A 15979-nucleotide genomic window follows, 5' to 3' on the forward strand; every position below is an offset into this window, starting at 1 on the left:
AAAGCAGTCACAGACATGGTGGTCTGCCGACCTCAGTTGGCCACCCTCCCTAGGAGTGCTAGCCATTCCCAACAGGGTCGCAAATTGCACCTGCCTCATGAATATTCATGAGGTAGGCAATTTGCGACCCCATTAGGAATCACAAACAGTTTCAGCGCCAGGACACCTATTTGGTAATCGCGCGCTTTATAAGTCGCTATAACATTGTTGTAAATTCCATTTTGCGAGGCGCAAATTGCAAGTTGCAAAACGAAGCAAATTGCGAGTCGCAAAATGGAAGGGTCGTAAACCTGGTCCCTTATTCCTTAAAGTTAATTCATTAATCATCAGATCCTAAGAGGTAGTATTCTATTCATATTTAGTTTATAAGTTAATAAAGACCATAAACATACACAAAATCCACAACTTGAGCATCAAAATAATACTTTTAAAAATCACTAAATCTCTGCTTCAGGCTATTTAAGCACCAGTGGATCATACAAAAGTGCATAGTACCGATATCTAAAAACATACCATAAAAGGACTCACAGGCTGACAATCATTGAGTCTCTGCCTCACCCTGGCTATAACCCAGTGAGTCATACTAGATGAGTACATTATTCATACAGGGGCTAACAATTTAGAGATTTGTACAGTTTTAAAATCACGGGCCTTCCTATGTCCTATAACTGTTCACATGCAGAGAGTATATTCTGAAAAACATAGTAGTATATATAATCCTGAGGTCCTGGAGGGTCAAACAGACGGTGCAACATGCAGATATTGAGTGCTTACTGTGCAAAGGGGAATTAACAAGAGGTAGTTGATTTTCAACCATATTCATTGGGTTCTGAAATCTTTACATACTCCCGTTTTGAAATATAAGCATTGTGTACCGCTGTACAACGTTTAAAACACGTATTCAACATTTTTCCCCACCAAGCACTCTCCAGCATTGTAGCAAGTAGGTGTTTTATTTTATTGGCTGCATACGATTTATTGGATACATGTATCTGTAAAATTGGCACTTTGTCCATAATTTGTATCCGTAAAACTAGCCCTTACTCCATATTTTTGTAAGTCACTGTAGGAAGGTAGGATCTGATGCATGGTTACACCCACTTTTTGCCTGGTGTTTTGCTGTTTTTTGACTATTCTGACTGGGATTTTGCTAATCAGGACCCCAGTCTATCTGCTTTCTCCCTAAATTGGTTGTGTTATGTGCTTAGGTACACTCCAGATAGAATACTGGGCTACCCTTATCAGTCCCTAGTATATGGTACACCATGTACCTAGGGCATACGTACCCCAGAGGCCTCCCCTGGGCTGAAGTGTGTATTATGCCAACCATGAGAGGCCAAGCAAAATAGAACTGCAGGACTGCCATTGCAGCCTGTGTAAGCGGGTGCTTCCACCACTTATTTTAGATATAGGTTCACTATAACACTATATCTATAGGTCACTACACTTAAAACTTATAAGTCACCCCTGTAGCAGGCCTTAACAATCCTGAAGGCAGGGTGCTGGGTTTTACGTGAGAGGGTGCCCCTGCATGAGCAGAGGCCCTCTGCAGCCTCCAGAGACCATTCTCCCGGGTTGTCTGTGACTCAGCCAGACATATAGGTAGAGGTGCATTATGACCTCGCGGTAAATGCTATCTCAAAACTGCTGAAACAAAACATGTTATGTTTGGTATCAAAGACCTTGGAATAATACCTCCACTCCAGTAACCGGTGTGGGAGGTATGATTCCACCCTTCTGAAGCGAGCTTCGTGGGGTCACTGGCCTTGTCGATGCCAGCCTTCTCGACCCGGACAGCACAAAATGGATACTGCCGACCAGAGACACAGTTATGCCCTCCTGCTGCTGAGCCAAGCTCGAGCAGAGGAAGGCAGCACAATAGGCATCCTGTCACAGGGAGGTGTGACCAGCTCCCAGACAGGATTTAGTGTATTGTGGCTGGGTGGTTCACTTCCAAAGTGCCTGAAAGTCTGCATCTGGGGCACACTTGGTGTTCCTGTGCATTGTCCAGCTCAAACCAGTTCTGGGACCTGTTGGCACCTGCTGTGGCGCAAAAATGGACAACGGCCATGGAAGTAACCTCCCCTCTGTCCTGACTCTCCCCTAGGAGGGTCCCCTGAATCTGTCCAACCCTCTCCCGTGAGTACATAAGGGCTTATCTGACTGTAAGATTTTAGATTTGACGTGGACAAGATTCTGAAACAAGAAACCACTGACCTTCGACCGTCTGGGCACTCTGGACTTCGACTGGGCCAGACTTTGTCTCCCTCTCCGTCCAAAGCATCGTCTGTGCCCTTGCACCATACAGGCTCTGTGCAGGACATGTGGAGCATTAAGGACATCTGAAGAATCTCCCTTGGGGTCAAGGAGTCACTCTCCTGCATTCGCAGGCACCTTAACGCAACTGACCGGTCTGCTGATCCTGAGTTCCTTCGGGCTCCAGCAACATAGGAGGTGGGTTCCTTGAGGTTGAGCTGCCCTCTCACCGAGTTTAAGGCCAGTATCCCTCGTGGGGACCACATAACCCAAACGCCTGTGCTTCGAGTACTTTTGCAAGTGCATATGCTTGTTGGCGATTGGACTCCAGGTAGTCCTGACCACAAGCAGTATTTCCACCAAAGAACTCCAGCCTCCTCGCACCGAGTGCTCCGTGGGCTGGTAGTTTTTGATCTTGCTCGGGGTGCCCTCGCGACTCTTGGTCATTCGGCCTGTGGGTCCTCTTGAGGGTCATCTTGATTTCTATTGGGTTTCCCTGGTTGCTCCATACATGCCCTGACTCCCCATTGCTTGGTGAGTCCCCTGGACCTTGCTGGTCCACACCATAGCCTGATTGACCTTTCTCTATTGGTTGCTAATGCCAAAGCTTGTTGGTGCTCCAGCCGGACACTGACCCCTCAGCACTCGACATCCTTCGTGGAACTGCTCGCATCCGGCTTCTGGTTGTCCTCGATGTTTCCTGGACCTCGTAGCTGCAGAGTCAAGCATCCCTTCTTTGCACCTGAAGCACCCGACATCGGTGTGCATTTGTCTACTGAGCTCCAGGTCACCCTAAAGTGGCCCAGACTCTGTCCCCTCTGCTTTCAGGTTCCTTCCATCACGAATCCACCCTTGGATTCCTACGGACACTTCCTTCCTTCCCGGCAGCAGCTCTTCTTTGAAGCCCTCCACTGAAAACGACGGCGGTTTCCGACATCACTCCAGACCTATGCACCCGGCTCCTCTGGGATAGGTAACTCGGGTACTCTGGTATCCACGGGTGGGGTGGCTCGCCAACCTTCTAAGTTCCAAAGGGTTTCCTCGAAGTCCACCGAGAAGAGTCCTTAAACTTAAAAAATTGTAACCGCGACTTCCCCATAGAATTGTACGGAGCCCGTGGTCGTGTTAGCACACTGCACCCGTCCTCCATGGGGTCCCTTTCTACTCACCTTGGGTGGTTCCTTGGGGTCCCAGCGATACTACGTGCTATAGACACTGTCTCGACTCTAGTTGTGGCTCTTACCTTTATTTTAGTATATGGTTTGGTCTCTCCCTGGAGCCCACTGTGTATTGTGCTACTTACAACTGTTTCTTTGCTAAAGTATTGTGTGCTTTGTGTTTTATCCTCATGTAGAGGATACTAGAGAGTGTTCTATAAATAAATACATATTTTTATAACTACTGTGTGGTTCTCCTTTCATTTAGTTAATACTAAAGATTATATTCTTGTAAAACAAGCTGCTTTACATTCCTTCAAGATTAAGCCTGAAGGCTGCTCGCCACAGCTACCACTAGGATAGCTTTCTAAAGGTTTTCTTTGACCTCATACATCATAAGGGTCGTTTGGACTGGTGCAAGGTGCCCACTTTATTTAGTGGGCAGCATATACCAGGCCAACTTGTCACAGTCATTGTCCAGGATCAGGGACAGGTGGTCACCCAATTCCTTCGGCCCACTTGTTAATATTCACTTCACACCAAAGGGAGATTCAAGTGTCCACCTCTAAGCCTCCTTGAAGCAGCAGAAGTCCCTGTCAATGAAAGTTTGGCACTTGGAGATAGTTCGGGAAGTAGAGAGCCAGAACCAAGCCAAGGATCTGACTTGGATCTTAGAGCCAGTGCATGAGTTGAGCCCTGAAAATGTTTGCTATGTAAATCATACAACAAACACATCGTAAAATATGATAAAATGTCAAGGTTAAAAAAAGTGTATTTCTTTAACATGTGGAAGCTTTGACATTAACAAAAAACATTATAGCAACGCAATGAGAAATATTCATTAAAAGTGATCATTTTGTAAAACTGGTATTCTGAACTAACATTTTCAAAAGTGCTTTCATACGTGGGAATGAAGAAAAAATTGTTTTGATGAAATACAATATTTGCCTAACACCATACAATTTAAGCAGGGACGCCGTGATTTATACTAGTTTTCTGTTTTCCCTTTGCACAAATCAGCCAGTAAATCAGTATCGATTTGGTTTTCCTCATGTTAGGACTTTGTTTTCACATCTTAGCGCATTCTTCTGCAGATTTTCAAATATAGCTTCAACTCGACTGGAAGGTTTTGGAGCCCTTTACATGAGCACCAGTTCACACAAGGTCTCATGCATAATGTAGAAGCAAGGAGAGAATAAGGTTTTGATTACAAATCTGGTGCTCTGAGGACCGCCAGACTCGCGGGGGCGCTGTGGTGGTGGCCCGGTAAACGCCGCACCCACGGTCCAACCACCGCATTTCCTGGCGGCCCAGTGCCGGTCAGGGGCTCACATTATGCTGGCGATGCTGCTGCAGCACCAACATGTATATTACGAGTCTCAGGACCACCAGCAGTGTAATGGAGGCTCTTCCTCCATGAAACTGCTGGCGTTCATGAATTAAGGGGGCCCAACAGGGCCTCCTCGTGCCCGAAGCATGGGGATGTATGCAGGGGGGCACATGTTGTGCGCCCCTGTTTGCGTGCACTCCCAGTTCCAGCACGGCATGGACTTCATAGTCCATGCCGTGCTGATACGTGCTGTGGCAGTCCTGTGACGGCGCCTTTCTAATGCATATAAAGGTGCCTTTGAAAGGCACCACCGCAGCACCGCCATACTGCCTGCCCGCCAGACAATGAAGAAACGTATAAACTGGCAGCGGGGCAGCGGCCCTGTTCGGCGGTTCTGGAGTGGGTGGTGGTGTAGCCAAACTCATATTGGGGCCCTAAGTGATTTGCCCAGAATCACATGATGGTGAGCCAAGACTCAAACCTTGTTCCCGAAACGGCAGCTCAGGCCGGAACACTGCATGGTAGGTAGAGGTAGGGAGGGAGGCAGAAGCCACATGAAAGCTTGGATCTTTATGGGCTCGAGGTTCCAGCAGGACCTCGAACTGAGCCAGAACAGGCTCGAGCCTGGATCAAGTTTTCAGTGGCTAGATGTAAATTTGATGGTCAATTGCTATTCCATTCCCAAGTAAGTTCAGTAGTGGGCACCTGTTTTGTCCTTCTTCGACTTCTTCATACTTTTCAATTCCTACAGCCCTTTGCGGCCAGACAACTAGTGATTCAAGCCCTGATCATCTCACGTCTTGACTATGAGAACAGTCTCTATTCAGGCATGCCCAAATACCTGATTGATAGGCTGCAACTGGTCCATAATGCAGCGGTCTGAACTAGTGTCAAGTCTTCTTAAGAGTCTTCATTGGTTGCCGGTAAGGAAGAGGATTATCTTTAAGACTCTGCTTGTGACCCAGAAAGCTCTTTACAGAACTTTCACAGGCTATCTACAAAACAGGATTATGATCTATGCCCCACCGAGAAACCTTTGCTCTGCGAATCTCTGCCTAGCCACAATCTCATGAATCAGGAAAGCAAGATCTGGGGGAGAAGCCCTTTCTTTCTTGGGCCCTTCCCTGTGGAACAAACTGCTTTTGACCCTCAGATGTATCAAGGCAACGCCTGTGTTTCAGAAAAAGCTTAAAACATGGCTTTTTTTCCAGCCCCTAGTTCCTTTCTTCTACCCACGCTGTCCCCCTTTTGGCAATATCAGCAGTTGCACTATATAACTATCGTTACATAGACATGAATGTCTCCCTAGAGGTAGGCTCCGGAAGGAGCAGCAAGTCAAAGTCTATGAAGCCTTTGGAGGAAGAACCGACACTGATGGAGTTTATCCAGGCAAGTGAAAAGTTCACTCTGTACCTGCACACATAGCCCCTTAAGAGTGGCTGCCCAGGAAGAGGGAAGGTAATGGCATTAGTGTTAGGGAGCGGATGAGTCTTCCCTGACCGAGACCACCTCAGTACCTGGTATTCATCCTAGAATATAAGGTGGGGCAGAACATATCAGGGTATATATTTCTTTCTATAGCCTAAACAAGTTAGCAAAAATCTTCCTTCTAAAGTGGCAGAATACATTTTTCATTCTTCTCTGCAGTGAAGGTGATTATTTTACAGCAGGAAAGGTGACTACATGTGCAATTTGTATTGGTAGTTGGTGAGCCCGAAACCACCAGTGGCCTATGTAAGCAATGCACTTAAAAATGTCATTACGTAAACTCCTAGATGAAGAACTACAAAAAGGTATAGCTTAAACCTCGAAACACAGAAACATACATTAAAGCTTTTCTCGGCAGTTACAACATTTAACTCGGTACTTAGTTCACTTGATTTAGCATAATTGCATCTCAGCTTCTATGTTTTTGGAGTGCAAAAACAGGAACAAAAGAGATGCTCCGGTTTTTGCTCTAATGTCGAGCTTTATATTACGCCCTTGGATGCATTTATGCAAAAGCACATCCTCGGTGGTGGATAGTCACATTAACACCAAGTGCAGCTGAATGTACACAGACACATGAATGACCATATTTAAAACAAAACATACACAAAGTAAATTTTTGAACTGGAGTTTTTTGAACCAGGAGTCTTTGACTGCCTTTATGGAATACTCTGTCTGTGTATCCGATTACTGTGCTAGGCCAATTAGCCACTACCATGTTAAAAGGTGACATACAGTGCCAAAACGTGTTTCATTGTTTGGTAAGGCTTATGATTTCTGAGAGAACTTGATGGAATGTGCAACTGTAGATACTGCATGTTTAACAGCAGAGCGTAATCGAGCGTAGCCAGTACTTCCTTAAACAATATTTTGAGAGGCAGCAAACAAGTACCAGCCCTTGCAAACATCTACACACCAGTGCCATTCTGGTAGAGGCTGCGACTGGAATGGGACCGGTGCGTTCTGGTTGGGTTATGGCATCCCATTCTCCATCGAAAACAGTACTTCAGCCTGCAACCCACAGGGGATATGCCAGAGTGGCACAAGAAAAAAACATTTAAACCTACTTGTCTCATGTTTGTGTCTGTAATCTGTTCACTGTGCAATTATGTGAAAGCCTGGCCTCCTCAGATTTGTCCGTAAATTTGGCCTTTTTATTTTTTGTTGCTGAATTTTAAATCTTTGACGTCTAGTTTTAAGGTTACTGCCCATAATTATCCTCCATGCCAGGTGGTCAACCTAATTACAAATACCACTCACTTTTTTTTCCTGTTCAATTTTCTACTCCTACCGGATTATAAAAGCGAATGTTTTCTGTGTTTCATGAATCTGCCACTAGATGTCGGTCAAGTACTAAGTGTGCTTCGGAAAGCCTTTTAAATTCGTCAAACAACTGACTGCTCTTCCTTGAAATCTATAAGGATGTTAACAGCTCAGCTAATTGCTTGAAGTATTTGTCATATTTTAGCCACTTGTTCCTGTCGGCCACCTAAATTCATTTTCGATACAAGTGGCAGAACACCTCTGTAACTGTTTTCAGAGCGTATATCCTGTAAATCGTTGAACAAATTAAAGAAAAGGGGTCACCGTTTTCTGCAGGGTATAAGCTTAGGTCTGTGCCTACAGTGACTATTGCTTCCGTAGAGTGGGTCCTGGAGAAGCAATCAATCAATCAATATAGTCTTTATTTCGATTGTTCAATCATAAAAGACAAGGTATTACAGTATTAAAATGTATAAAAAAGATAATTAATCGCTTGACAATTTTTCCCATTTAGCATTAAACAATAAAATTGCCAGTTCTCCATAAAAATATTCAATAAATATGTATCCATTATTAAAACTCGTGATTGTGCATATCAATACTAAAATTGGTTATTAAAATATAACATGGCGTTCAACAATTATCATTTCACATAAGCTGAAACCACCATTTATACATGGCCCTTTTTTTAGCAGGAAGTCAATAGGATTTTTATACTAATATGTGGTCCCTCATTGCATTAAAGGTTGCTCTACCCCTATTTTCGAAGCGCGAAGGGGCCAAGCCCAACTCAGTAATTTTGCCATGCCGATTACAATAAGGTCCGTGGTATCTGACCTAAGAATCCTTAGAGCTTCCTTTGCGGTCCTTATATCCAAGACATTACAAACAGGTTTGAGCCATTTCGTCCTTGGAAGATGGTAATCTGGGCAGACAAATAAAATATGGGCTATGGTCTCAACATGGTCATGGCAGAAAATACATTTATCACTTGATGATGTGAACCATCTACTTGTGAACGCTCTTACTGGTAGGGAACCTACTCTAAACTGATGATAAAGTTTCAGATCGAGTGGCCTGGAAATAAGGTCCCAATAACCTTCCAATTTCGCCTCATCTTTTACTTCTAGGAATTCCCTAGACCAGGTCGGCCTTGTAATGGATGAAAACTTCTTAATTTTAACCATGTCCCAGTATGCTGCCCTGTAGATCTTCTTAAGGGGGAATACCGCAGCGTCTGGCTCCTCCCACAGGATACTCATCCCCATGTCGGACAACATGATTTTAATATTTTTCAACCATGGGATCTCATGTAGGTAACCCAGCTTCCTTACTTCTAGTAAGGCCTTAGCGTATAGAGAAAGCTCCGGGGTGGTCCAAAGTAGCCTCCAAAATGCCAGTGGTCTGAAACGTGCTACATCCTCGATGTTGTAGCAGCCCAGATCTAAGAAAAGGGGCAACAAGGGGGAGGATTGCGTGAGGCCAACCAGTAATCTAACAAACTTATTTTGTGCTAGTACAAGGGGGGTTAGATTGTCATAGCCCCACAGTTCAGCACCATATAGTATTGCAGGGCAAATGTTTGAGTTACATATTTGCAAAACAGGGGCAATGGATTTTGTTTGGGAAAGCCTATGCTCTTTAACCAGAGCACCTGCTAATTGCGCATGTTTTAGGGCCATCATGTCAACTTGGGGTTTCCAACTTAGCTTTCTACTTAGTGTGATACCCAGATAGGTGAATACGTCAGTCTGGTCCAGGAGCACATTATTCATGTATACTCTCCCTATGGTAGCTTTTGATTTATGAAGCACCATAAACTTAGGTTTCTCCACATTTACCTTTAGCTCATGAATTACAACTAAATAGGGGACCGCAGAGGCAAAAAGTGTTACAAGTAGACGTGGAATACCCGAAGCGTTTGACAACTAGGATTAGTGACGATCATATAAGGAAATTGAGTGCACTCCAATTAACAGTGGAAATAGAAAATCGACCAGCAGTAGAGGATTTAACCTGGTATGAGGATACGATAAGACAACTAGTAGAATGCCTCAGGATTGATATTAAACGGAGTAACCATGTGGGCCACAAAATAGATCAAAAGTATCTTCAAATAATAAACCATGGTTTGATGACGATTGCCGAAAAGTAAAAGCCGCTATTAGGCGGAAAGAAAGATGCCTAAGAGATATTTATAATGATGCATTATTGCACGAACTTAAGAAACTAAGGATGAAATATAAGGCAACCATTAGAGAAAAAAAAAAGATCCTATAAAGATAGATGCTGGATGAATTTACTGGAGGCAATTGAAGACAAAAATGTCAAAGGCTTCTGGAAAATGATACAAGAATGTATGGGGAAAGTTGTAGGGGTCCTGCAGTGTTCGGTTCTGGAAGATAAGTGGGAAAGTCACCTTGAAGAAATCTATGGCAAATGGCCAAGGAAGGAGGAAATAGTATTAAATAATTGGCCAGGGAAGATGTGAAAGAGTGCTTCTCCACAGATCACATTAAGAGTATTATATTAAATTTAAAATTAACTCGAGCAGCAGGTCCACCCTGACAATCTACCAGCAGTTGTTATAAAAACGAATCCAGAGTGGTGGGCCGAGTTCTTTTCGAAAATGTTTCAGAGGACACTAATTACAGGAATTCTGCCAGATAGCTGGAAAGGGGCGATTATTAGGCCAATACACAAAAAAGGCGATGTAAATGATCCAAAAAATAACCGCTTGATAAACCTCCTGGATATAGGTGAAAAAGTATTTTCCAAAGTTATCCTAGGTATGCTAAAGGATTGGGCACATGATAACCAGATAGTACCCCAAGAACAGGGAGGATTTAGAGAAGGACACTCGACGGTGGACCACTGTTTTGCTCTCTGGGCCATAGCGCGGAAGTCAATAGAACAGAGGGGTAATTTATTCTGCTGCTTTGTGGACTTCCGCGCGGCTTTCGATCTTGTGGACAGGGAGCAGTTGTGGACAACCCTGATAGGGTATAAAATACAGGATGATCTTTTGGCCCTGATCCAGGCCTTACACACTGAAAATTGGGCCCAGATAATTTTGGATAAGGAGGGAGGACTGTCAGGGAGGATACAAATTGGAAATGGATTGAGGCAGGGGTGTCTACTTGCCCCCTTGCTTTTTTCCCTGTTCATAGCAGATTTACCTCAAAAACTAAGAGAGGTTAGAGGGGCTAGCCCGAAACTGGGAGGGAACCACGTACCCTGCTTATTATATGCAGATGACCTGGTGATTATGGACCAGACGGAGATAGGTCTCCAGAGAAAATTAAATAGGTTTAAAGACTACTGTGTGAATAAAAAATTAGTAGTGAATATGGAGAAGACAAAAATGTTATGCTTCGGGAGGAATAAAACAAAGTTTTTATGGAATCTTGGTATAGAACGCCTCGAGAGAGGAACGGAGTATAGGTATTTAGGAATGTGGTTTACGAGTAATTTAAAATGGAATACTCATCTGGAAGCGCTAAAAATGAGGGCAGCGGCATCTGTGAAGGGCCTAAAAAGATTCAACAGCGTATATGGAGAGAGGTCGGATAGGCCGGTTATACAGCAATGGTCCCACCACAATTCCTGTACGGGTCTGAAGTACTTTACTTAAGCGGAAAATCCAGCTGGGATAAAGAAGAGGGAAATATCCTAAAAAGCTTATTATCGCTGGCAAAATCATCTATGGTACAAGCAGCAAGACTAGAGCTGGGAACTGCCTCTTGGACCATAACAGCCTGTACGGCACTAATACGCTTCTGGCAGCGCTTAGGGGCAGAGGAGTCTCATAAAGTCTCCCAGTGGTGTAAAGCTGAAATTGCCACGAGTGAGCTGTCCTGGGCAAAAGAGGCAAAAACCGTAATAAAGGAAGCGTATGGAGTATTAGGTTTAAGGCTTGACCCGCAGCTAGGCTATCCCCGAATAGATAAGAAAGAACTCAGGTCCTTGGGTTTTGACACGTCCTGTATACATGACCGGGAGTATCTTTCGCGAAAGACTTCAGTATCCCATATGACTTTGGCTTGGGAAAAGGATAAACATTACTCTTATATAGATAGGTTACCAAGTCACTATTTACGACGTGAGGTGCTAAAAGTGCGAATGGGGATAAATCCCTGTTATATGAATAATGGGGCGAAAAATCTCATGATAGATCATAGCGGGAAATGCACTTGCACTTTGGGGACCTCTTGTACATATTTTACATATTTTATTTGATTGTATGAAATTTTTAGATATACGAAAGGAGATTCTACGCCCAATATTTATAAAATACAGAATAATGAGTAGGACGCAAGCTGTTGAACTTTTAATGGAAATGAGGAACTTAGACATAGCTTGCGCCATGGGGAAATTTATGTGTAAGGTTAAAGTGATTCTTAAGGGCACAGAGTAACTTTTGTATGTGTATGGTAACGTCGCTAAGAGACGGCGCAACTAAGAGATAGCAGTACTGTATTTGATCTATTGGAAATATTGGACGTATAGGTATAAATGTATGAATTACCCGGTTTTATTAATTTTAGAATTTTGTAATAAAAAAAAAAAAGGAGATGGATTAATTTAGGTGTGTTGAATAGGCGTCATATTTTATATATGTATTTTAACAGGTAGAAAAGATGCAATGTATATACTTTTATGGTTGTAACAAACTAAATAAAGTTAAACTGACTGACTGACTTTAGCTCATGATCACTTCAAAACACCCCAAACCGCGACAGGCCTGCAACCCCTGTCTTGTCTTGGATATTATCAGGGTGTCGTCAGCGAACATGAGCAAGGGTATTTTCATACCTGCCAACGTTGGAGCGTCAGTGGGGTGGTCATTAAAATATTGAACCACCCTATTTATAAATAAAGAAAACAAAGTGGGGGCTAGTACACACCACTGACCCAGTATCCAAGGGGGTATCCCTTGGATACCAGAAACCTCCCTGTAACTTCCCCCGGCTTCCCCCAGCGGACCTGCGCATAAGTTGAATCGTGTAATTTTACTACAATGGCCACCAATTCCAAGGGCACCCCCTATTCTCTACCAAAGCACTCCACATTTTTACACGGGGAACAAGGTCAAATGCGGATTTTAAATCCACAAAAGCAGCGTAGATTGTGCCCCCTCCTATGATAACCACCCCCCAATATATTAGCACAAACCTGAAGACCTGGTCGAGTGTACTTGTGTGTGGCCGGAACCCCTCCTGTAATGGTGTTAGGATGTCTGTTTCTACTATCCAGACCTGGATTCTGCCAAGTACTAGTCTAGCTATAATCTTCTGAGCAGAATCCATCAGGCTAATTGGCCTGTAGTTTCCTGGTTGTGAGCGGTCACCCTTCTTATATATCGGTAGGATTTCGGCACTTAACCAGGTATCAGGAATCCGGGCACCACTGGCTATAGCATTCGCCAGTAACTTTATATAAGGGACCCAGAACTCTTTTTCCTTAATAAACAAGACTGCAGGTATGCAGTCGGGGCCAGGGGCCCTGCCTCTTGGGATTAATTTTAGTACGGATTCAACCTCTAGACTGGTGAAGCACAGGGGTTCACTCGGCAGTGGCCATTGGGGGATCTCCTCATTACAGTTGGAGGACTGAAACTGCGCTTCATAATGTGCAACCCACTGTAATGGGGCGACGTGATTAATAGGTACTTGCTTCGATTCACCACTTCCCCATTTAACTAATTGCCAGAATTGTGTCATATTCCGTCCTCTACAAGCCAGCAGCAGTTCATGCCAACGGTCTTCATCCCATTCCTTTTTCGCTAGCAACTAAACTCTCTTATAGTGTGCTCTGGTCTTTCTAATGTTGCCCGGATCTTTGGATCTAATGGCCTTCGATAACATTTTGTAAGCAGTTCTACATGAGCTATTGTACCATGAGCCTGCCTTCACAATCCTATTCTTCCTCGGGATACTTTCTTCGATAAAAAAAATTCCTGGAGAAGCAAAACTTGGATTTTACAAAATAACGTTAAGATTATATTAAGAACAGGAGGCGATGATTATACCTCTCAACCTTTTGTGGCACCATGGCGGATGAGCTTCTCAAATTTTAAAGTGAAAATCCCGTCTCGTTTCTTTATTTTTATTTTAACAAAGGATGACATTATTTTACCTGTCAGCCCTATTTATATTGCTCTCGATAAACATTGATTAAATAAAGTACGTCATATTTGACAGAGTAGTGTTAATGTACTTCACAGGCTGTGCCTTGCTTCTCTCTTGTAGCTGTGAAATTACCAGCACCGTGCTGGGAAATTGCTAAAAAAGATTAGTTCCTTAAAGAAAGTGTGGCTACCAAATCATGAGTCTGAAGCACGCAAAATCCAGTCCGCCTTCCATTCTCCGGAAGTTTGCATACGTAGACTCGTGTGCAACGCTGTGCAAAAGTTAGTTCACTTATTGAAGACATTTGCTGCCAACAGCAAGACGGGTGACGAAACAAGGCTGCGGGTGGAGGGTCTCCCAAGTTGGGTGAGTTGAGAGTTATAGTAACAAGCTTTAGCAAAAACAATAGGTTTTTTGCATATGTGAGACATATTGATGTTGTCAATGTTTTTATTTAGAAATGTTGGACAACTGCACGGGCTGCTGTCCAACGTGGCTTAATGTAAATACAAATAAAGTGCTAAACCGGTCCAAGGGTTGGTTGCAGCGCAGTACTTTTTCCGTTTACTTTGAGCCATGTGGCACAGCAGCCCGTACTGCTGTGCAACATTTTTTTAAAAAACATTCAAAAAGGCAAATAGCTATGCAAAAGCTATTTGGCTTTGTTAATTTTTAGGCCGATGCTGGGCAGCGCATGCACTGCTCTGGGAGTCATGTTGTATTCAGGTAGGGCCTTTAGGCTCCGCCCACTCTCCACCCATATTTTTCATTGGCTTATGTCATTGTCCACTATAAACTGTGGCTGTTCATTGGTCAATAGGCTCGAGACCCCCTATTACGAGTGTTGTTACTCGGCAGGCTTTAATTACAGCCTTTGAACACTATTTTCTCAAATAGCAATAGGTCTGGTATTTGCGACAGCTTAAGCTATTGGCATTGTAAATGGCAATGCCTTTTATTTATATGTTTTGAAAACAACACATAAATAAAAGACATTGTCATTTACAATGCCAGTGGCTCATAATCTTGTTAGTGCAAGACCTATTGCCTTGCAAATGCTTGTTTTATTTTCTGATGTACGGGAGGGCTCAAGAAGGCATTAAAACCAAAGGGGGGGCACAAAACAAAAATAACAAAATAAACCTTACTTTCTTCACAGCGCAAAGCCCTCCTCCCTCGTTGTCTTCCTGGAAGCTCCAGATGCAGGAAACTGCACTACTCAATCCTGGCGCTGCTTTCACAGCATGAAAGCAGCTCCAGGATTGGATGGAGCTGCCTCTCTCAGCGCTCCTAAGAGGACTGGATGCCTGCGCTCTCTCTAACCCAGCTATCTAAGGCAGCCAGGTTAGAGAAGTTTAAAATGTGCATGTCTGGCTGGCCATCCCGTGACAGCCGGCCAAAGGGACGTGCGCTTTTTAAAGTACACATCTACCTGCTGCAGCCACTCGGCAGCCTGGCCCCGCTCTGACCGGACACTTAGTTCTGGACTGGTTGCTGAAAAATAAAACGATAAAAAATAAACTTTATTACTGTTTTATTTTTCAGCTCTGGGGCTTGTGGGGCGATGCTCCTCCACTCAAATGGAAGTGCCACCCCTGATTAAAACAAGACCATAAAAAAAACAAGTCAGAAGAGGGGAGAACAGCAAGAGGGACAGCAGGAAAGGGATGGAGAACAAACACGAGGGAGCTGCAGGGAGCAACAACGGACCGTAGGAGGGAGTACAAACAAAGAACAGTGGGAGGAGAGGAGTGGGGTAAGCTATACTATGGAGTGGGACTCACACTGCAGAGAGATGCACTCTTCGAGAATGCAGGTACTATGTGAAAAGTCAGTCATCAAGATAAGGATCTTTTTTCATCCTCGAACCATAAAATGTGAAGTTATTTTCACCAGTGATTGTGTGGCGTAACAAAGGTGCCATGGGCCCTAATGTTAAGGTAAAAAGAGCCTACTATCCCACGGTTTGGTAGTAAAAAACAGCCATGGTTGGGGTGCCGTGGACCCCTCAGAGCCATGGAGCCACTGCACCTGCAGTAGTGTTGATTTGGTACTCTCTCGAAACTAGACATGGCAGTCCCAAGCAATTTTACCAAAGTACAAGATTGGGTAATTTTTTAAAAGAAAGTCAATCAATTGAGTGGTTTCTTCAATGAGCTTTAGCAATCCTTTAATGCTATAGAATAGAAATTATATTCAGTTATAAAGTCCCCGATAACAATAGCATTCTTCTACGAAGCACAGGGCATATTATCAAGACAGGCGATAAAATTATCGCCGCTTTAGCGGCAGAAAACTGCCGCTAAAACGCGATAATGGGCTTGATAATATGCCGCAGAGAATTCCCATAGAAG

The 15979-nt window shown here is 43.8% G+C and overlaps 1 protein-coding gene across 1 annotated transcript in view; it reads left to right on the forward strand.

Annotated features, from left to right (window-relative positions):
- Positions 1-15979, forward strand: part of SNAP47 (synaptosome associated protein 47) — a 172420-nt gene that overhangs the window by 103730 nt on the left and 52711 nt on the right. The window lies entirely within an intron of this gene.

This window comes from Triturus cristatus, chromosome 10 (assembly GCF_964204655.1).
Source record: "Triturus cristatus chromosome 10, aTriCri1.1, whole genome shotgun sequence".
Classification (NCBI taxonomy): domain Eukaryota; kingdom Metazoa; phylum Chordata; class Amphibia; order Caudata; family Salamandridae; genus Triturus; species Triturus cristatus.